This window comes from Leptidea sinapis, chromosome 10 (genome assembly GCF_905404315.1).
Source record: "Leptidea sinapis chromosome 10, ilLepSina1.1, whole genome shotgun sequence".
NCBI classification, from domain to species: Eukaryota; Metazoa; Arthropoda; class Insecta; order Lepidoptera; family Pieridae; genus Leptidea; species Leptidea sinapis.
The window spans coordinates 5,432,025-5,455,124 of record NC_066274.1 but is presented as its reverse complement, the minus strand read 5'-3'; the positions used below and the strand labels follow the sequence as shown (position 1 = coordinate 5,455,124).

Below are 23,100 nucleotides of genomic sequence, written 5' to 3'. Positions count from 1 at the left end.
AAAATAATTATGGGTCCCAAATCGAAATAAAAAGTATCCTATCTCTCAAGTTTGACTAAACTGCACTCCATGAAGTATTCCCCATTTAAATCCGTTCCATAGTTTAGGAGTCCATCGCGGACAAACAACGTGCCACGTAATTTATATATTATACTAGCTGACCAGACAGACGTTGTTCTGTACATAATAAATAAAATACCGTTTTTGGTGAATTTGTCAATAATATTTCATTGTAACATAATAATATGCTCCTTGTTGTTATAATGAAATTGTTTCACAGCAGAACTGTCAAACCGCGCGTCAAAAATACTCTCACAGAAAATATGTCCAAACATAACAAATATTGGAAATAAAAATAATTATGGGTCCCAAATCGAAATAAAAACTATCCTATCTCTTATGTTGGACTAAACTGCACTCCATGAAGTAATCCCCATTGAAATCCGTTCATTAGTTTAGGAGTCCATTGAGGACAAACATTGTGACACGAGATTTATATATATTAAGATTAAGATTGTAAACATGGAGTAGGCAATGACGGTCTATAAATATAGACAAATTACGTAATATAGAAACACAAATGACACCATAATATACTTCAACTGTTTATCTATATATTGCCGCATTTACTCCCTTTGCTTACAATCCCTTCTTTTTGGTCGCATTCTTTATTCTGAAGGTCGTGTCCGTACTTCAAAGTTTTTGTTGGTCACTAAAGCCTTCCACTCCATTCCGTCCTCGGCCTTCCTTATTGCAGTCGTAAGTGGCAGGCAAGGTATCTTAATCTGGTCTGACTGGCGGGTGGGTGATCGTCCGCGTGGTCTTTTGCCCTCCACCTTGCCTATGACTATCAGTTTGTTTAAATTACTGGGAAGGCGTCGGGCAATGTGTCCAAAATACCCTATCTTTTGATAGCAGATTGTGGACAATCTAGAGTCAATACGAAGTTGCTCCCGGATATACAATTGTTTACAATATTCTTGGTCAATACGCAGCATTGTAAAACATTTATACAGTTACCTGAACTGATGTTGTTGAATTTAGACAGACAGTTGACACATGACTAAGGAGAAAAGTATGCTTAAATTCTCTTTAAGCAGACTTTTGCCGCTCCGCTATCAGACTGCAAATGATATCTACTAATTTTACCAGTGGGAGGCTCCTTTGCACAGGATTCCGGCTAGATTATGGGTACCATAGCAATCAGGAAGCAAACAGGAAACAACAAACAGGAAGCAGCAATGTGTAAACATTACTGTGTTTCGGTCTGAAGGGTGTCGTAGTATCTTATATCTCAAGGTGACGAGCCCAATTGTAGTGCCACTCAGAGTTTTTGGGTTTTTTTTCAAGAATCATGAGCGGCAATGCATTGTAATGGGCAGGGCGTATCTTATATTTATAAAAAATACCATCAGGTGACCCTTATGTATGCTCTCTCATTAAAACGAAATAAAAGTAAGTACACAGTTTTGTTTAGCTTAAAGAAAGAAAAACACAATGCTACTTACTTAGTTATAAAACTGGTTCTACAAATATAGCGCTGGTTTGTTTACGACAGCTCGCGTACGTCATTGACGACCAGCATTCCTTTTATAATATTGTTTTATTAAACCCATTGGATGTAAGACCGTGTTAAGAAAATTGTTCAATTATTTGAACGTTTACAAAATTTTAATAACTTAATGGATGATGACTATTTATTTTACAATCTTTAGGAAACTTACAGCTAACGATTTAGTAAGATCTTATGGTACGGAATGTCATTTATAAGTTATGGTTTTCATATAAAAGACTAAGATATTTCGTTTGCTAGTTTGTATATTCAAATTCAAATTCAAAAAATCTTTATTCACCGTAAAACTTTATAAGTTATTTAGTGCAAGTCAGGATGAAGTACAAAAGTTACAATAGCATTCGAATGAGTATAACAATATACATTAACAATAATTTTAGAAATATTAATCCCAACTATCTTTATCATTCAAATAATGTTTCACATTATAATAGGCATTAGATGTAAATTTAATTTTACGATATATTTAAAATTTTAAATCTTAATATATATAATTCTCGTGTCACAATGTTTGTCCTCAATGGACTCCTAAACTAATGAACGGATTTTAATGGTGATTACTTCATGGAGTGCAGTTTGGTCCAACTTGAGAGATATGGTAGTTTTTATTTCGATTTGGGACCCATAAATATTTTTATTTTCAATATTTGTTTTGTATGGACACATTTTCTATGAGAGAATTTAGTGACGCACGGTTTGACAGTTCCGCTGTGAAACAATTTCATTCTAACAACAGGGAGCATATTTACGAAATAATTTTTGATGTTTTGAAATATAAAACAGTTGTTTTTTTACTATTTACAGAACAACGTCTGTCGGGGCAGCTAGTAATTTTTATAAAGATGCAAATATATGTTATTTAATACCAAAACGGATATACATCTACCCGCATATACAATTCGATATACACGTCAATAATGTTGCTTAGCACTATATTCTACTTATTAACAGAAATATATAAATACTCATTTAATACAATGTTGTTTATAGAATAATATTGACACACTTTTTACACAAATTATCTTGCCCCAAGTTAAGCATATATAGCCTGTGTTATGGGTTACAAGACAACGATATATTTAATACAATATACTTACTTAAACATACATATATTCACTAGTGGACCCAACAGACGTTGTCCTGGACACACGTCTTAAATTTGCAAAATCTGTCCAGCCGTTTAGGAGGTAGTTTAATTGTGAATCTAAACCATTCTCGACTCCACCTGAAGACACACACCAATCTCAAATTCACTGGAACACACAAAAAAATCATCAAAATCGGTCCAGCCGTTTAGAAGGTAGTTCAATTGTGAATCTAAACCATCCTCGAATCCCCTTAAACTCACACAAAAAATTTCATCAAAATCGGTCCAGCCGTCTAGGAGGAGTTCAGTGACATACACACGCACACAAGAAATATATATATTAAGATATAAACATACATAAATACATTTAAACATTCATGACTCGGAAACAAACAGCTATATTCATCATATAAATGCTTGCACCTACCGGGATTCGAACCCGGGACCTCTAGCTTAGTAGGTAGGATCGCTAACCACTCGGCTATACAGGATATCGTGTACTTAGGTATAAATATTCAAATAAACATTGAGGAAAATTTCTATTAAAATAAATGTTTTACACTTATGAGTTATAATTTTTTTGTTTTGATTTGTATGTATGTTGCAGGCTTGAGTTTCTGCATTTAAATTACTGAAACCCAATATATTACTTACGCGTTTCTGTAAATACTAATTCACTACTTAATTGCTGGTGCTTTATAAGTCACCTCTAAGGCGACGTATTTAACGCGACTGTCATTTCTAGTAGGTACCTTTTTATTTATATTTCTACAATTATTAGTTACCCGATAAACGCTGTTTTGCAATATATATATACATTGTATGAATTGTCATAATTATGTAATGAATCGCTGAATTATTTGCAAATAAAGGTATTTCTAACTCAAAAAATATAGGTTCCGGATAAGTGACCAACAAACATAATACACTAAAACCTTCTCCGAAACACACTGCATCATAAGGTATAAGTATTTTTTGGTTCGGTTCATTTGTTTTCGCAGTATAACCGTAGGAAAAAAAGGCTTTCCATTTATTAGTATACAACGTGTTACAAAATACCCCGTAAAAATGAAATTAAATATTAACTTAACTTATATTTTGTTAACCCTAGTTATCTGTCATGTCAGGGAACAAGATTATTAAACAGAAAGAAAACTTATCTGTGAAGTGGAAAAAATAGGAACTACGGTCGCCATGTTGAAATGTCATTCGACTGTCAGTGTTCTGTGTGTTTTATTGCGATACTTCTGAATTTTAAGCGTTAAATATGCCGAAATCTGTCAACTGAAAAAACAACGCCGCACAAACGTCTCGATACTTGAAGAACTCAAGGTGAAAGAAAGGCTTTCATCTATAGTCAGAGCCCGTATCCTCAGATACTTCGGACATATCACGCGACGTGGAAAGCATGCCATAGAGAGACTTGTTGTTCAATTGAAGGGTCAACGGCAGTAGGTCAAAAGGACGCTCCCCTATGCGCTGGACAGACCAGATCAAAGCCCTAACCAATACTCCCTTCAACACATGTGCCAGAGTAGCACTAGCCAGGGATAATTTGCGTAGAATCGTTTGTCGTTCGACGTGACAACGACTGCTCTGTCAAGTGTAATCCGACGAAGAAGAAGAATGCCGAAAGCTTTTTTGCACATTGGAATTAATTAGCAACGCTGAGTCGACGACACCCATCAGTTCACAGATAAGTTGGTGAAGTGTCACCGTACCGTGGTACTCTCCCTTTTTTACCTAATAATTGTCTATTTTAATAGTTGGTCTATTTTTCATTCATAAATGTTTGCTACCTCAAAACAAGGATGTCATTATACTCAATACCAGTACGGTGCAAGGTGCGAAATACGACACAACTCATATATCCCGACGAGCGAGGTTGTGTATTGAGCAAGGCGGAGCACACTTTGAGCCGTTTCTGTAAATTTATCGTTTATTATGAAAAAGTAAGTGTTCGTTTTGATTGCTCCGTAAGGTAAGGTCTTTTAAAATTTTTGTCATTCGCGAATTATGTAGAAATGTAGGTACATTATACTTTTACTTAAATAGGGGTTGCATATCGGTGAAAATTATAAAGCTTTTTTAATTTTTTTGGAGTATATTATACGGAGTTACTACGGTTCTTAAATATTGTGAATGGACTCGTTATAAGGCCCCATTTAACCTCCTTGCGGCTTTACGTTTTGTAACATCCTGTAGATATGTTTAGGGTAACAAGGTATAGATATATCAAGGGCAAAGACGTAAATCAAAGTGCATATAGTAAATAATGATAAACGGTTTACTTCCCGTAGTAAATCCAACTTAGAAACGGTTTCATCCGTTCGACAGATCAACACGACGGCTAAGGTTCCCTGTGACTTGTTCACGTCTCCTATGATTCACTGAACCCTGATAAATAGGTTATGTTGTCTGTTACAGGCGTTTATCTTTTGGTATATATCTTTCGAATGCTTCGACAGTTGAGACTCTGGTATTGTCAGTATTATTTATGACCTGTATGGATTCTCGTTTCATCCTAATAATAATAATAATAAAGAAGGCTTAAATCCAAAGTAGTTTTTTATATTTCAATTAAAGACTAGCGTATACACGACCTGACCATAGCTCGATAATGCGTGATCAATTTTGATTTGTCAATGTGTGCTATCGCATCGCTAGAGGTTCAAGAGTGGCTGACTGTTGACGACTTGTCAATAAAAATCGGTTACAGTAACAATATATTCGTAATTTATATTCGTCTTTTTTATGTATTGTTGGACCTTATGAACTTTAGAAAAAGGTAAACATCCTTTCACCACTTTTATGAAGCCTGATTTACTCACAGAACAGATAAAAGATAATAATAATCTCTATAAGCTGTTCTGTAGATTTACTTGACAATTATCACTTATCCAAGACCATTGACAATATTATATTTAAAAAACATACCGACGAATTGAGAACCTCCTCCTTTGTTGAGTTGGTTCAAAAATAACACAATGTGTGCTTAAGCATCACAAAACAGAAGTGATAACTTAATCACAGCGGGGTTTGTAATGCGAAATATTTATTTTTAAGATAATAAGTATTAAGTAATAAGTAATTATAGTAATATTACTATATTAACTTGAGTAAAAGTTAAATATAACAAAAATAGGACTATTTTAATTAAATAGTTATCATGGTAGCAAATAAACAGGCACTAGCAGATATTCTATCTGAAGGCATGCGTAACGAATTAGTAAAAATAATTAGCTGTCAATGAAATTTAGAACATAACACATAAGTTGAAGGTTGAAAATCAATTACAGGTGTTGCGACAGTTACGTCGTTGCGGTCGGCGCACGCGCAGTGGATCGTGCAAAAACGCAATGAGATCATCATGGTAATGTCATTTATACGTGACGTGTGTTGATCTGTGGCGCGAATCGTGTGATAGTGGTGATGACAGCTGATAACGTGGATCATAGTTCCCATACAATGCTCAGCTGTTGAACATTCTCAGGCCCTTTGGATTCTCATCACTATCGGAGATAAGCAAAATTTCGTTGAAATCAAAATATTTTATTCGTGTCCAAAATTGACACGTGTACACGTGTGTTATCATTCATCATCATTTCAGCCACTGCTGGACAAAAGCCTCCCGCAAAGTTCTCCATGACGATCGGTCCTGCGCTGCCCTCATCCAACCTATTTCGGCGATCTTGACCAGATTTTCGGTTCATCTTGTATACTATTCTCTTGCCAATACTATTTCTCCTATTCACCTATTCCTAAATCACTGCACTGTGGATGTATGCTAGACTTCCGGATGGTGGGGATGAAATCCTAATTTGTGGCTTCGCACAACACGAGTGGGATTCGGCAGCAGGAATCAAGCAGCTCTTCGAAACACTCCCCGTGATAAATGCGGTAAGAGACATAAAATGAGGCGACGTCTCTACGCACCGACAAGTGATCTAGCCGTTCACAGAGCATTGGATCCCCGACTATTTCAGCAGCTCAGACTTTGTTTCTCCTACGGATCTACACGTGTTAAATCTACCTATATAGAAATAAATCTTATTGTTATCCAAGGTTGGCAATCATTGCCATTTTTATGATGGATGCAGCAACCAGAGATCAAGGAACTACAGACCACTCTGTCATGTTTGCAGCCTTGGTTTCAGCAGCGGTGTCTTATATGACCGAAGTATACCTATATAGTATAGCTTTAACTCCTTAACATGTTATAAATTATGATCTCTAGCATCTCTGTGCCAGTGTTGGGCTCCTGAAGATTTGAACACAAAAGATCATAATTTATAATATTTAATATTACAATGGGTTTCCGAAATAGTTCTTTTTATATAAGAGTTAACCGCCCATGGACATCTGCAGCACCAGAGGTCAAGAGGTGCGTTGCCGGTCTTTGAGTTGTTAGTGGTATGCTCTATGCTTGAAGGATTTCATTATATTAGTTTTAACTTAATATAATTCTGCAAGTACTGACCCGGAGAACGTTGATTTGCCATATAATTTAAGTATCCCGCGCCCGCTTATTGTATAAATTGTCATATGTAATGAAATGTCATTGACTGAAATGTATTGTTTGTATTGCCAATTCATAGGTTCAAAGTCATTCTAAGTCAAAAAATATAGGTTCCGGATAAGTTATAACCAACATATCATAATATACTAAAACCTTCCCTGAAATACGCTGCATCGTATGGTACTTATACCATGCTTACATGCTTACATTATTCCGATCGGCTCAGTAGTTTTCGCAGTGTAACCGAAGGAAAAACCGGCTCTCCATTTATTAATAAAGATTGATTTTTACCTTTTTTTATTTGTTTTAGTGTGAATGAAAGTGTTGGAAGGGGTAGACCTAGGCGGACGATTCGAGACCAAATCAGGAAGGTCTTGAAAAAAGGCCAGTTCAAGAGTACCCTAAACCGAAGAGCATGTATGAAAGGAATAATGAAAGTGGACGAAGCGAAACTAGTAAGTTGAAAGAAGTTGTCTTTGCCTACCCCTACGGGAAAGAGGCGTGATGATATGTGTTTATGTAATTTTTACTTCAACTCACTATCGCCGTCTATTGCAGAGCCGTCTCGTTTTGGACCCTATCTCTTGATGAAATTAATGAAATACTCCTGCAATCTGAGAATTTAAAACTTCAAACACCACATTTCTAACACAAAATTTATCGTAATTTTTTTATCATAATATTGACACTACACAAATAATCTTGTCCCAAACTAGGCATAGCTTGTACTACGGGTGCAAGACAACGATATATTTAATATGATGTACTTACTTCAATATACATAAATATATATAAACATCCACGACTCGGAATCGAACATCCATATTCCTCATATAAATGTTTGCACCTACCGGAATTTAAACCTGGGACTTCTAGCTCAGTAGGCAGGGTCACTAACCACTGGGATAATGCGTTTTTTACTAAAAAACAAAACTGTTACTCCTTCAGCACGTCCGATGGACAAAGCTGAGGAAAAACGCCTGTTTTCACGGTTATTCGCTAATTAAAGATACGATTGAGATATTTACAGTTACTTAACAGATAAAGCTTCCGGTGAATATCAACATCAAGAAATAACACAGGAAGCTGTGCTTCAAGTAGTTTTGATTAGCACTTTATTGGTTACACGTGTCCGTCAGATAATCGCTTCTTGCTACTTTTATATGTGATTTAAAGTTCAATTTGGAATATATTATATCAAATTAAATTTGAATAATACCTTTTTAAAATGCTAGATTAGATTCGATTATTATTATTAGTAGATTAGATGCTTTGGTGATGGTTATATATTTCTTTTATTTGAAGTGGAGACTGGGATCGTGGGGTCCGTCAGCTCAAACCAATTGCAGACCAATTTAGTAAGTAAAGAGTTGTCCAGGCGAATTATATATTTGACAACATTGCCACCTTCTTGGGCATCTTACTTGCAGACCTTAATGCGATTTCTTTTTTATAATTTCGCTGTTTCATTTTTATTGTATAGTTAGATAATAGTTTTACTTATTTTATTATTCGTTTTTTATTAAAACTGCAATTGGATGTGATTCCAGAAAAACGTTCCAAACAACAATCATGTCGAAATTGAGTTATGAACACAAAACTGTGTACGTGATTCATATTAACAGACTAACGATCAATTGCAGCCTTAATGTCACTCTTTAAATGACAACATGACTTAGTAGCCTAACCCACATGTATTGAATACACTAGGTAATATTTATCTTATCTTATATCTTTAAACGAGCAATTCTTGTATATATATATATAATCTGAATCTCGAAAATGGCTCCAACAAATTTCATAAAATTGAGTATACAGGGGATTTCGGGAGCGATAAATCGATCTAGCTAGGTTTCAATTAAAAAAAATGTAGTTTTATCCGTGTTTTAATGAAAAACAGCTACAATAACATTAGAATACAAAGGTAAATTTCGCCACTATATACAAGACTATAATAGCTCAGATCGGACATTGGGTGATCCGGAAAGCAGAAGACCCGGTTCGAATCCAGATGTCCTATTAGTTTTTTTTTAAATTCAAGTTTGTACTGTCTTAAAAATCCGAGCAAGGCTCGGTTGTCCGGATATTTAAACTTTATACATGAATTTCTTAAGATGTGATTTTTGTGGCTTGGATCGTTTTTCAGGAACTATGTCCAATTTAGATCGTAATTAAATTGTATTTTAAATCCTATTTTTAAATAAAGTATATGCAGTCTCAAAAAAAAATACTTGATTGCAATAACTGGAGAAACTACGTGTTTTAATTGGTATTTCCCAAACGTTTAAAGTCTTTAAAGAGTTCTACTAAAGCCAATGGCTATCATTATGAATGAGCTTTAGAAATGCTTTTGTAATATAAATGGATAATTACAGCATGTTTATTAACTGTGTTAGCCCTGTGCTTCACCAGGGCATAAAAATAATAGGAAAGTCCCAGGCCCAAGATGGTGAGAGGCGACTAAGGGCATTTATCAGTGGGAGGCTCCTTTGCACAGGAGGCCGGCAAGATAAAGAGTACCAACAACGGCTTGTCTTTTTCTGCCGTGAAGCAGTAATGTGTAAGCATTATTGTGTTTCGGTCTGATGGGCTAGCTAGCTAGTAACTAGTGAAATTACTGAGAAAATTAGACTTAACATTTTATGTCTCAAGGTGACGAGCGCAATTGTAGTGCCGCACAGAATTTTTGGGCTTTCCAAGATTTCTCAGAAATTATCCAATCCTGAGCGGCACTGCATTGTAATCGGCAGAGCGTATCAATTACCATCAGCTGAACGTCCTGCTCGCCTAGTACCTACCTTATTGTCATAAAAAATAGACGAGTTTATTGCCGGGCTTACACTATCAGTGTTTATTTTCCGATAACATGCTTACAATCAACAATTTACTGCCGGCAACAGTTTGTTTAAAAAGGGAATTCCGCTCTAACAGTGAATTTTGTCTAATGAGGCAGGGCGCGTAGGTTCTAACATTACGGTGATACGTGGACTTCCGGACACAACTGGTTTCTGGAACACGGACAAGATTTGGTTTAAATACTAGTTAGTAAGGTGAACAGTATTACAAACTGTTAAGTCTAGGGCCGCGGAAGAAACTAATTGAAATCGCTGTTTAAAATGTTGTTTTTACTTTTATTATTTTACTCTTTCAGACCAGTGTGAGGCTCCTTCGCACAAGATGCCGGCTAGATTATGGGTACAACAACAGCGCCTATTTCAGTAATGTTAAAACATTACTGTGTTTCGGTCTGAAGGGTGCCGTAGCTAGTGAAATTACTGGGCAAATTAGACTTAACATCTTATGTCTCAAGGTGACGAGCGCAATTGTAGTGCCGCTCAGAATTTTTGGGTTTTTCCAAGAATCCTGAGTGGCCCTGCATTGTAATGGGCGTATCAATTACCATCAGCTTATGGTCCTGACCGTGTGGTGTCGCATGTGCGTGTGGTGTCGCACCAGAATAGCACCACCTTATCCCCTCCCGTGGGTGTCGTAAGAGGCGACTAAGGGATACAAACAACGGAGGATAGGCAGCAGCGTCTTTCGTTAAGAACACACTTCTTACTGCGATCGCCAACTCGCATGCCAAGCGTGGCGATTATGGCATTAAAAACCCACAAAATATAACAGACACTATAAGGACCCGGCCCCTAGTCCCCGGCGGCCCCGCTCATGGTGGCCACGGTAGCAGCCATATAAGCTACTGGGCAGGGGTTGCTAAGAATCCCCGGGTATGGCAGCGCTACCACAAACGAAGACCATTGGCTCTGGCAACATACAATAACAAGACACTGCGGACCGACGAGAAGTCGGAGGAACTGGAGGAAACTGTGAGCAAATTACGATGGAATGTCGTGGGGTTATCTGAGGTCCGAAGACAGGGTGATGACTCGATAATCCTAAATTCCGGACAAATGCTCTATTTCCGGGAGGGCGACCAACTGTCCCAGGGTGGTGTCGGGTTCCTCGTTCACAAGTCTCTCGTCAAGAACGTAACTGAGCGTGTCGACTAGGGTAGCGTACCTAATACTCAAGAGTTACTGAACGGTATTCTTTGAAGGTCATTCAGGTTTACGCTCCGACTTCGACACACTCAGACGACGAGGTTGAGGCCATGTATGAGGACATCTCAACAGCCATTCACACTCCGACTTCAATGCAAAACTGGGCAAACGTAGCGGCAATGAGTTGACAGTGGGGCAATTTGGTTGCGGAAATCTGAACGCCCGAGGCCAAATGCTGGGTGACAGAACAACGCAAATGGATTTGGATGGTGCCAAAAAAAATCTGTCCGACTTCATTATGTCGACCAAAAGACATATATTCAATGATGTCTCCGTGATCAACTGAGTGAAAACTGGGAGTGACCATCGCATAGTGAAGGCACATTGAATACCAATCCAAAACTGGAGCGGTCTCGACTGGTGAAGTCTACGCTCCGATCCGCACCCATCCAGATCCAAAACACCGAAAACTTTCTACTCGGATTGCAAAAACGCTTCGAATGCCTCGGTGACTGCATAGACGAGTATAATAAAAAGTTCGTGGCAGCTTTCAAACGACTGGGTCTAAGTTCTTCAAGGCCAGCCGTTCAAAAAGAACCGGGAGGATCTCAGAATATACCCACAAATTGATGGATGTAAGAATCCAAATGACCCTTCAGTCCCCGGACGATGCTTCAAAGTATAGGCAGGTTAATAGACAGATCTCCAAGTCATTGACTCGCGATATACGCCGCCACAATACAGATTGTGTGAAGGCGGCCATAGCGCGTAACAAAGGCTCAAAAGTATTCGCACGAGATTTGTCTATCGGGCAGAGCCAACTGACAAAGCTGAAGACTGGTGACGGCAGGGTCGTTTCGTCTAAACCCGAACTTTTGAGGGAAGTCGAGAAGTTCTGCGGACAGTTATACATGACCGCACGGGCACCTGTTACCAACAAGGCTGAAGACCCAAGAGCCAGACGTCAGCCTGTACGAGATTAGTATGACCCCAAAACAGCTTAAAAACAACAAGGCGCCGGGTGGTGATTGAATTACAGCTGAGCTTCTGAGAGGTGATAGTACTTAAGACCCTCCAGAAACTATTCAATTCCGTCATCCTCGAGAGCAAAACGCCGCAAGCATGGCACAGAAGTATAGTGGTGCTGTTCTTCAAAAAGGGCGATAAATTACTTTTGAAGAGCTTTAGGCCCATATCACATCTGAGCCATGTATATAAGCTGTTTTCTAGGGTTATCACGAATCGTCTCGTGCGCAGACTCGACGACTTCCAGCCTCCCGAACAAGCCGGATTCCGAAAAGGCTTTAGCACCATAGATCACATACATACGCTGCGGCAGGTTATACAGAAGACAGAGGAGTATTATTATTATTATTTCGTGGAACATGAGAAAGCCTTTGATTCGATCGAGACCTGGACGTTGCTTCAGTCTCTCCAGAGGTGCCACATTGATTACCGATATATCGAAGCGTTGAAGTGTTTTTATAGAAACGCCACCATGTCAGTCCGTCTCCAGGATCAGATCTCGAAACTTATCCGACTGTAGCGGGACAAGAGTGATGTCATATCGCCCAAGCTATTTACCGCTGCGTTAGAAGATGTCGTTAAGCTTCTGGACTGGAACGGACTGGGCATCAACATCAACGGCCAATACATCTCTCACCTTCAATTCGCAGACGATATCGTAATAATGGCAGGGACCCCATGGTCCCTGTCTTCAAGTCTTCCATAGAGTTAAGCTCGATGGCCTCAATACAGCTTCCCAAGGATTAGGTCTCAAAATGAACATGGACAAGATGAAGATCATGTCAAATGTCCATGTCGCACCTACTCCCATAACAATTGGGAACTGTACTCTCTAAATTGTCGACGAGTACGTCTACCTCGGACAAACAATCCAGTTAGACAGGTCCAATTTCGATAAAGAGGTCACTCATCGAATCCAACTCGGATGGGCAGCGTTTGGGAAGCTCCGTAAAATCTTCTCGTCCCAAATACCGCAGTGTCTGAAGACGAAAGTTTACAACCAGTGTGTGTTGCCAGTGATGACTTACGGTACGCAGACGTGGTCGCTTACTGTGGGCCTTGTGAGAAAGCTCTTGGTCAATCAGAGGGCAATGGAGAGGGCTATGTTCGGAGTTTCCCTGCGAGATCGAATCAGAAATGAGGAGAACCAAAGTAACCGACATGGTCCAAACGATTGCGAAACTGAAGTGGCAGTGGGCAGGGCACGTAGTTCGACGGACCACGTACCGGAAGACGTTGTAGTGTGTGTGGGGTCCACAAGATGGACCGACGATCTGGTCAAGATCGCCGGAATACGTTGGATGAGGGCAGCGCAGGACCGATCGTCGTGGAAGCCTTTGTCCAGCAGTGGACGTCTTCCGGCTGATGATGATGATGAAACGTTCTGCTCGTCTCGTCCCTTATTTTCATAGAAAAATAAATTTTTGATTTTTTTTTCTAACATGCCAATGGTTATGGCGGCTTTAGTAGGTATGTAGGGCGGCTTTAGTACAGTTCCGTTCAGCCCTGTTTCACTGCGACCGAGGTGTTTTTTAATCTGCAGTGCCCTGCTTGTATCCTGGCTAGGATGCGTTAGTTTTCCCTATTAAAACAAAAAACTTTCATTGCTAAAAAACAAAAGATATCTATTATTTCTTTAAATTATTAATAACCCAACTTTATAAGGCAGTAGAACTCACGATCCACAGAGTTTGCATCTCATATTGTTGCCACCTGTTATTACCAAAGGGTAGAAACGAAATCCAATTACTATGACTCCACTGTCCGTCCATCTTTCTGTCAGCACGCTGTATCTCTATCCGCTATATACACGGAGACAGTTAGACAGTTGACATTTCACAAATTATGTATTTCTGTTGCTGCTTTCTACTCTCATACAACAAACGTGATTATTACAGATGATATTTTTTTGATAATCGTACGTGAGTTTGGTTCGCAGTGGCTGGTTTTTTAAGCTGTTTAACGCAAATAAAACTATATGCATACTTATTTAAAATGTTTTGTTTGAATGTTACTCAGATATATTTGTATGTTATTTCTTACGGAGTAGTGTTCACCATTCGTGTGCTACGAATCATAGTACATACTAAACACATTCATAATACTGTAAATAGCTTTTTTTTAATGACAATAAGGGACAAGACAAGCCGGACCTAACTGACACGCCTAGTCCATTAAAATGCAGTGTCGCTCAGGATATTTGAAAAACCCGAAAAAAACTCAGCGGCACTACAAGTGCGCTCGTCACCTTGAGACATAATATGTTAAGTGTCGCTTGCACAGTAATTTCACAAGCTACGGCGCTTTTCAGACCGAAACATAGTAATGCATACACATGAAACATTAAACTTTTACAAGGTTACACGGTTTTTAAGGCGCTTTCTTCCACGTACTACAAAGCTGTGGAATGAACTACCTTGTGTGGTGTTTCTGGGACGATACGACATGGGTACCTTCAAAAAACGCGCCTACACCTTCCTTAAAGGCCGGCAACGCTCCCGTGATTCCTCTGGTGTTGCAAGAGAATGTGGGTGGCGGTGATCACTTTACATCAGGGGACCCGTACGTTCGTTTGTCCTCCTTTTCCATAAAAAAACAATACTGCTTCACGGCAGAAATAGGTGCCGTTGTGGTAATCTTGCCGGAATCCTGTGCAAAGGAGCTTCCCACTGGTGGTAGCTAATTCCCTTTGTACAATCTAAAGTAAATAAATAAAGATCATATCAATTATAATAAAATGTTAATATAATAACATGTCTTTATCTATGCGGCATTCAACAAAACATTTTAACAATATATTTTCCTCGAAACAAGTGTTAATCTCAGCAATTAATATGAACACAGAGAGCTGTTTAACTTTTATTTTAATGCCATACACCAAGTGCCGACACATAAAAAAACTAATTAAGAAAGAATTCCCGCGCTTGTCATTTTATACTCCGGTATGGCAACACTGTTTATAACAGGAATGAATGAATGTAATATAAATGAATGTACCTATCTGCATACAGATATGCATCGTTCGGATTTTGATAAGCAAGAATATTGTATGAAAAAATAAAATGCCTTTCGTTAATAGGTCATATAAAAAAAAAGAACAGAAAAAGATAGATAGATGATGATATATAGATGTTATGTCAAAGTCAAATAAATTTTATTCAAATAGGCTCTAAGAGCTTTTGAATCGTATCTGTTTATAATGTTTAAGTATTAATTTAAAAAACTGAATCTACCATATCTTCGGAAAATTTAGAGCTCGCGAGAAGAACAAACAAGTTCTGTTTGATGTGTAATAAGTATAACAGATCAGCTTGTAAGGCACTGCATTTAAGATATGACACACATGATCACAGTTAAAAAATAAACTGAATAAATATGAATTATCGTATATTGGATGCATCAACCTTTAGAGCTTGAATTCATTATTTGTGTAAGGATCCTTCGTGTAGACTCTGATCGTGAATACTGTCATAATGAAATTTTGAAATGCAGACTCGGCTTTTGTGAACGCGCTTAGAATGAATTGGTGAAATCGCTTATTCTTTACTCGAGAACAAGACTGGCATTTAAACTTGATTAAGTAAAACTGAGTTTTATTAAACTCAGATTGAAGTGTCATTGGTGAAATCGGGCCTAAGATTGCAGACCTGCGATTATGCTGTATGTGATTCCCAAACTAAGGTTACGCAACCTTTAGTCCAACAGACAGACAAATTATAGCTATCCTTCACGATGTCAACTCAAGACAAATAAATTGCGTGATTTGACGCAACGCTGTAACCGATGTGTGTTTACAATAGGCTTAAATCACGTTTAAAAACACACGGGTATAATCCGTAGAATTAAAATAGATAAGAATATAACAGCGTATAGACGACCTTATATGTCAATTTGTCTCTCCACTGCGCTCCAACTAGATACCGCAGACATAGTCGGAAAGTGTGGCAACTAATACTACACCCAAGTGGGCGTACTCGAGCCAGTCTCGAAGAATGTGTGACGTTGACGTGCCACATGTTTTGATAAACTTAGCAAAGTTTATAATTGAATCTAAACTGCTGGTTTGCGAAGTAAAACTTTTTAAAAATAATACAACAAGAAATCATAAAGACAGTGGGATCACATATCATTAGTAAGTATTTTGTATTTTATTATTTTCAATGTAAAATAACACGAAGCGTATGTTACAAACTTTTAAAGATGCCATTGAGTGTCAAGATGCCACGCACATAAGCATCTAATAAAAAAGCTATTGTTCTTAGACCGACCCACGACCCCGCTACAAGCAATGCTATTTATGAGTGGTTTTTAGCTTCCAAAGTTTGTTCCAATAACGACGTTCTCTCAAGTCTTTTGAATGTATGAAACAAACAAATCGATAAAATACAAAAAGGTTTTCGTACCGGTCTGATACGGAAAATGCACTTAAAGTTATCGGTGTGGTTTCTCAATAAACCAAAAAAGATAAGTTCGATTACGAAGTGCAGGTAATGAAATATCATTTTTAGTGTCAAGAGAAAATAGGCGATGGAACATTCTCCGAGATATCTTTATGCGTTTAACGTTTTATGATTATTGAAATACTAACAAATACTCTTAGATTAAGGATTGGTCTCCGCTGCGCTACAACTAGATACCGTACTATCTACAAAGTAGACAAATATGTCTACTGTGCTACCTAAGAACAATAGCTTTTTTATTACGGCAACTATTAGAAGCTTGTGTGCGTGGCATCTTGACACTCAATGGCATCTTTCAAATTTTCTAACATATGCTTCGTGTTATTTAACTTTGAAATTAATAAAATACAAAATACTTACTTATATATGATATGTGATCCCAGTGTCTTTCTTATTTCTGGTAGTATTATTGTTACAAAGTTTTACTACGCAACCCGGCATTTTAGTTTCAATTATTAGCAGAGCTTAACAGAAAATGCGGCACGTGAACGTCACACATTGTTCGAGACTAGCTCGAGTACGACCATTTGGGCGAAGTATTAGTTGCCGCAATTTGCGATGCCTGCGGTATCTAGTTGGAGCGCAGCGAAGACCAATACTTAATCTATGTAAATACTCATTAAAGTTGAAAAAATAATCGTAAAACTAGCTGTTTCTACAGACTTTGGTCTGTTCCACTTATAAAATTCTGAGGATTTTTTAAAGCTATATAAAATGGCTATTTGTGAGGGCGGTCGCTTCATTCCTAAACTGTAGCATCATTAAGAATGTAATTTTTGTTATAGTAACCTATACCACACAGACGTTTTAATAATTCATTTTGAATTTAGTAACACTTTTGTTTCGTACATTTTCTCGGATTATGTTGTAAAAATACATCGCCGAACATAAGAATTACTAACTCGAATTAACCTAAAAGTAGGCATAACGAAGATAGTTTATTCTTCTTAGTTTCTAGAAAATTCTCTAATGTACCTAATATATATATATATATATATATTATCAAGAATATATTGACTGACGTCTGACAGTCAATGTCATTGTTTCTTTTTTCTCCTCCGATATTTTTTTTCTCTTCGATTTTTTCGCTAATTGTTGTCAGATTTGTATATTATTAGGCCTCTGTTTGTGGCCTATAGGATAATGCCGTTTCGAGCATTATTTGAAGAAGATTTGAAGTGCTCTGCACTTACCTATACAAACAAAAATATCAACAGACAAACACAGATAATGATGATGTCGATATTATTTCTAAAATATTTGTGATCTACGGTTATAAACTGAATAGAAAAAGGAAAATGCAGAAATGGCCGCTAATATTTCCCAAATTATGGTATTCTCTAAAAATCCAATCCGTCCATCGATAGCATGGAAATGCATTTACATTATCCCTACTAATATTATACATGTGATTGTAAGTTTGTTAGTTACGCTTTCACGCCTAAGCCGCCGAACCGATTTTTATAAAATATTGTACAAAGATGGACTTCAGCATGAAAAAGGACATAGGCTACCTTTTACTGCAAAAATAAATAAATAAAAGGGTTGAAATAAGGGATAGCAATTTGTGTGGAAATTCGTCATTATCGAAGATAATGAAAACCATGAAACTCACCACTTTAGGCACTTGATAAGAAATAATTTATAAACATTTGTTCGAGCATTTTTGAAACTTTGACCTACATGGGGATAAAATAGGAGTTTAAAGTTCACAGGGAAATACTATTAAAGAGACTGTCCAAAATAACAAGGGATATGTGCTGTATCATAGAAGAGCTCTGCCAGCAGCAGAAAGAGCAGTTTGTGAGTGTATTATTTGAAATAAAAAAAATGCCCAAAGCTAGTTATATATAATAAGTTCTGAAGGCTTTTTAACAATTTGTTCGTTTTTTGTGTAACTATTGTTATAAAACAAGTTTTGAGTTCATAAATAGTATTTTTTTTCTATTTATGGAAATAAGGTATACTTATATGTATTATTTCTCGAATTACTTTTTTTTGGTCGTATACGGATAACGGCTAGTAAATAGTCATCTAACACAAACTACTCCACGAACAGAACCTTTTTGCTTGAGCAATACGAGTCGTATTTGAGATCACGTTTACTTCAATCGCTTTTACTTTCTAACGTTAACATATTTTGCCCCTGCACCTTAGAAATGTTATAGTTATGTATTTGTGGGTACTAGGTATGCTGGAAATTGATATAAAGTGCGGTTTTAATATTTTAAATCATTCACTTCATACTTGATTCACTACTGCTGAAAGGGCGTTGCATTGTAAAAGGATTATTTTTTGTTTCTTGCAAATAAAGAATCACCCGGAACCGGCGAGCATTTATGAAAAGAGAATGAATGTAGAGGAAGCGCGTTAGGTTTGTAAGGATAGACGCAAGTGGCATTCTGTTGTCTCTGCCAACCCCGACGGGAACAAGGCGTGAGTGTGTGTCTGTGTGCAAATAAGTACGGTGAACTTGGAATGAAGAAATCTGGTGTGAGATCAGGACTTTAAGGTTGGTGTATGCTCTAAGCCGTAGCGGTTCGGGAATACTGCAGCCTGCTTTTGATTCCCTTAAGTGGCAAGATTATTGCCAAACGCTCGCCAAAATATGCACCACTTCAAAACGAGTAATTCTAACCGTACCATGCTGCAATATTCCCGAACTAATACGACTTAAGAACAACGTAGGAGCATACTTCCACCTGAAGGCGATTATAGCTTGATCTCACTCAAGCTTTCCAGTTTACAGTTTGGTTTCAAGAAGCTGTTATGTGTTACTCTTAGATAGTGTAAATAATGTGTTAAGTGTTGTGTGAATGTATCTAATCTAGTTTATGTGACCATGATATTAACAACCATTCGAAAAAATATGCCTCAGACCAATAAAATGTATTATTAATTATTAGTCTGAGGGCGGTCGCCGCATCCCCAATCTGTGGTATCATTATGAAAGTCATTTATGTTATAGTAACCTTTATCACACAAACGTGAAATTGAAATAGGTATTATAGCTTAAAATGTTTGAGAAGAAGTCTAAGATCTTCTGGTAAACATTTTTACCCTCCATCTTATATGAGCTTAGTCACAGCGTACTATCATGCAGCATATTATGCAGCCTATATCAGAACTTTTTAGCACACACTTATTTCAAACTGATACAATAAAACCAGTTTGTGTCCTTCGCAGTAAAAACCGAAATAGCTTATCCTTTTGCGAATGATTTAAATATCCGACAAAGTCTTGGAATACATTGTAAACGAAATAGCATTTGAGAATGCGAATGACTTCCTCAATTTAATTAGATATGTGTTGACAAATCAAGATACTGGCTCAGTTGATAATCGATTTAATCCTTATTTGCATACTCCATTTGGACAGTGAAATGTAACTATAACAGGACGTAGATAAATTCTTGTTCTACTCTTTATATAATACTAGTAAACAACGGTTGCTTTGCATCGGTTTTCAAATAATAAATTACGGTGGATCCAATGATTTGTGAACGGAGATCACTTGGCGTTGCGTAGAGACGTCGCTTCATTGTGTGTCTTCTACCGCATTTATCACGGTATATGTTCCGAAGAGCTGTTTGACCTGTGGCCAAATTCACCTCCGCATAACACGCCTAAATTACAATATCATTCTTCTGGATGTGTGGCGTTCCTCCACAGTGCGGTTTGCAAGAAACTTTCTTCAACCAAGAGGAAGCTAGATGTGGAATGAGCTTTCTTATGCGGTGTCATGCAAGACGATACGACTAGGGCTTAAAATGGGCGAATACCTTTATAACTGACATGGTTCAGTTATTAATAACGAAGTATTTTCATTATGAGAAAAAGTGGTAATTTTGCTAAATAATTACAAAATCGATTGCTAAAACCATAAAGGAATGCAAATACAGGGGTCTAGGCTCCGAATATGATTTTGCCCATTCGGTGTCGAGACCCTTGGTGCATGGGGTCTTAGCGCTATAAGGCTTTTTAAGGAAATAGCAAAAAGGTTAGTCTACATTACGAGAACCGAAGAGCTGGCAGCTACCTCGGACAAAGAATTAGTCTAGCTATTCAAAGGGGGAACGCTGCCCGTATCTTCGGAACCTTGCCTAAAGGGACTCCTTTTAAAAATCACGGACGAGAAAAAAAATAAGGACGCCGTGTCACCTTACATAACAGTGAGGCACCAAAACAAGCCGGTAAACACGTAAATATATAGCCCCACGCATACACTTACACTAATACAAGCCGATCGGCCGTCATCATGATATTTGCCATCGTCTGTGACAGATCAGTGCGTCGCAATAAAATATTTTAAAAATGCCGTCGTGCGTTGTGAAAAAGTGTAAAAACAAAAATTTAAAGTATTTGTGGATATATGATTATTTAAGGGAGAAAAAATTGTGTAACTGGTATACCCCGTAATCGCACACACACTAGCATAAAGGTGATTCACTTGCTAATATCACGGCGCGGAGTCATTTCTTTTTTTACCAGTCCGTGTGAATAATATATTTTAGTTATTACCTATAGTATATTTTTAAGGTTTTTAGTTTTAGGTGTATTGTTCTAGTATATATTTTTTTATTTCTGTACAAATAAATGCATACACGTATATACAACGCTGCTCGGACATTTTTTGACGACCTTTTAATAGGCGATTAGGAGTCTAGTTCTTTATAGTACGTCATGTACGTGATATACTTCCCCATTCCCCGCATAAGATTGAACATAAGCACGGACAGAAAGTGGGTCGAGAGCCCGTCGCGTTCGGGATGAGAACACGCCAATCTTACTTTCATCGAACGACCTCACGATGCGACCCCGGCATTGCTTTACGATCATTCCCTTCTTTAAGCACTAATTGGTACCAATTGTTATGTTTTAAGTAACGGCATTTATTGTTAAGATCACCGGGATGTAACTACACGAGTATAAAAAAATCTTAAAATATTGACAATCTTTGAAGAAAATACGGGTTGCAGGCTTCGGGAGTGCCGGCAGAAGTGAAAACTTAAACATTAACATTGTGCATTTTTTAATGGTTAGAAAATAATTTCGCACGAATTGCTTTATTTATCAGAATAAAAGTACAAGCATGTGTGTGGTTAAATACAATATTCATTTATTGATATTACATAAAAAAATTAACGATTCAGAACTATTACAAATATTTTACATCTCATCAATCATTTATCTCTCAGAAAATCCATTATTATAGAACACTAATGAACAACAGCAACGGGTCAGCACTTGTATAGTCAGAATAATATTAAGATGTGCATTATGCATGAACCTCTAAACTGCATATGAAGTCCTGGTACATGTTGCTAGGATGGCAGATGATTTCAACCGCTATGAAAGACATTAACCACAGAGTACGGATGGATAAATTAAGGTATACTCGTGTCATACATAAGACAATCTCTTCTTCAACTATGATTGCCTGGTACCAAAAGAAAAAACACTGTATAAAATTGTCTAACGAATTTTCGATTAGGACGCGTGTCATGACGCGAGTTTAGATTTAATTAAAAATCAATCAAAAAAACTTTCTTTAACTCGCGAATAATATTTTTTTTTGGAGGAAACATTAATTATTGGTTAAGACCTAATAGTACAATGAATAAACAATTAACAAATAAAAAACAAAAGTGGAAAAATATATAAAAGATTTAATATACTCACAGTCACGTGGAAATTCTCATAAGATAATGTTGTTCACCTGTAATCAATAATAAATTATTTAAATTATAAATTTTCTTAAGTTGTTATCAATGTTTGAGATTTTATTATCTCAAATATATTTAACTTGATAATGCATCGGAGAATTAATATATTCATATTTGGCTTAAACCTGTTCTTAATTTTTTCTAATGCGGTCAAATATAAATGATAATGAGAATTTGTTTAAGCAGTATTCTTATTAGGTACTCCGATGACTGATGTTAACAGGCTTTCAAAAATAATATAGAACAAACTACGGACAGGCACTGTAACATAAATATAAAGAAGTGTGTGTGTGTACTTATGTATGCACGCAATGAAGGTACACTTCTTTGGCTTAGCGAAGTAATAATCATCACAATAATTTATTCCTCGTGCTATTATACCTTTTAAGAAAGAACAATTTTGTAAAAATCTTGCAAAGATGGCTTTGACAATTAATTATAAAATAATGAATACGGCTGTGTGGGCTTGAACCCTTTGCCTGTCCTAAAAATGGTCGAAGAAACCAAAAAAAAAAACGAATGACGCAAACGTCAGAAAATTTTAGGAACCAACTTCACCCTGTTACTTTTGTGTTAGTGATGCGCGCGCATCTTAAAATTTCACTCTCATCTATTTTTCATAACGCGCCTAAAGAAGTATAACTTCAAAAATTCCATGTAACAAAACAAAGAGCCATTTCTATTTTATGTAAATAAATTCTATTTAAAT

The 23,100-nt window shown here is 37.1% G+C and overlaps 1 protein-coding gene across 6 annotated transcripts in view; it reads right to left on the bottom strand.

Annotated features, from left to right (window-relative positions):
• Nucleotides 1-23,100, bottom strand: part of LOC126966417 (uncharacterized) — a 146,000-nt gene that overhangs the window by 68,261 nt on the left and 54,639 nt on the right. For 2 of the 6 annotated variants that reach the window (XM_050810443.1, XM_050810449.1), the window contains exon 2: nucleotides 22,348-22,384. The exons of 2 other annotated variants lie outside the window; for them this stretch is intronic. The gene's annotated coding sequence lies outside the window, so the exon portion shown is untranslated. Of the gene's footprint in view, nucleotides 1-2,670; nucleotides 2,799-22,347; nucleotides 22,385-23,100 lie in introns of all 6 variants that reach the window. 2 more of the 6 variants (XM_050810446.1, XM_050810448.1) reach the window with 2 other exon arrangements.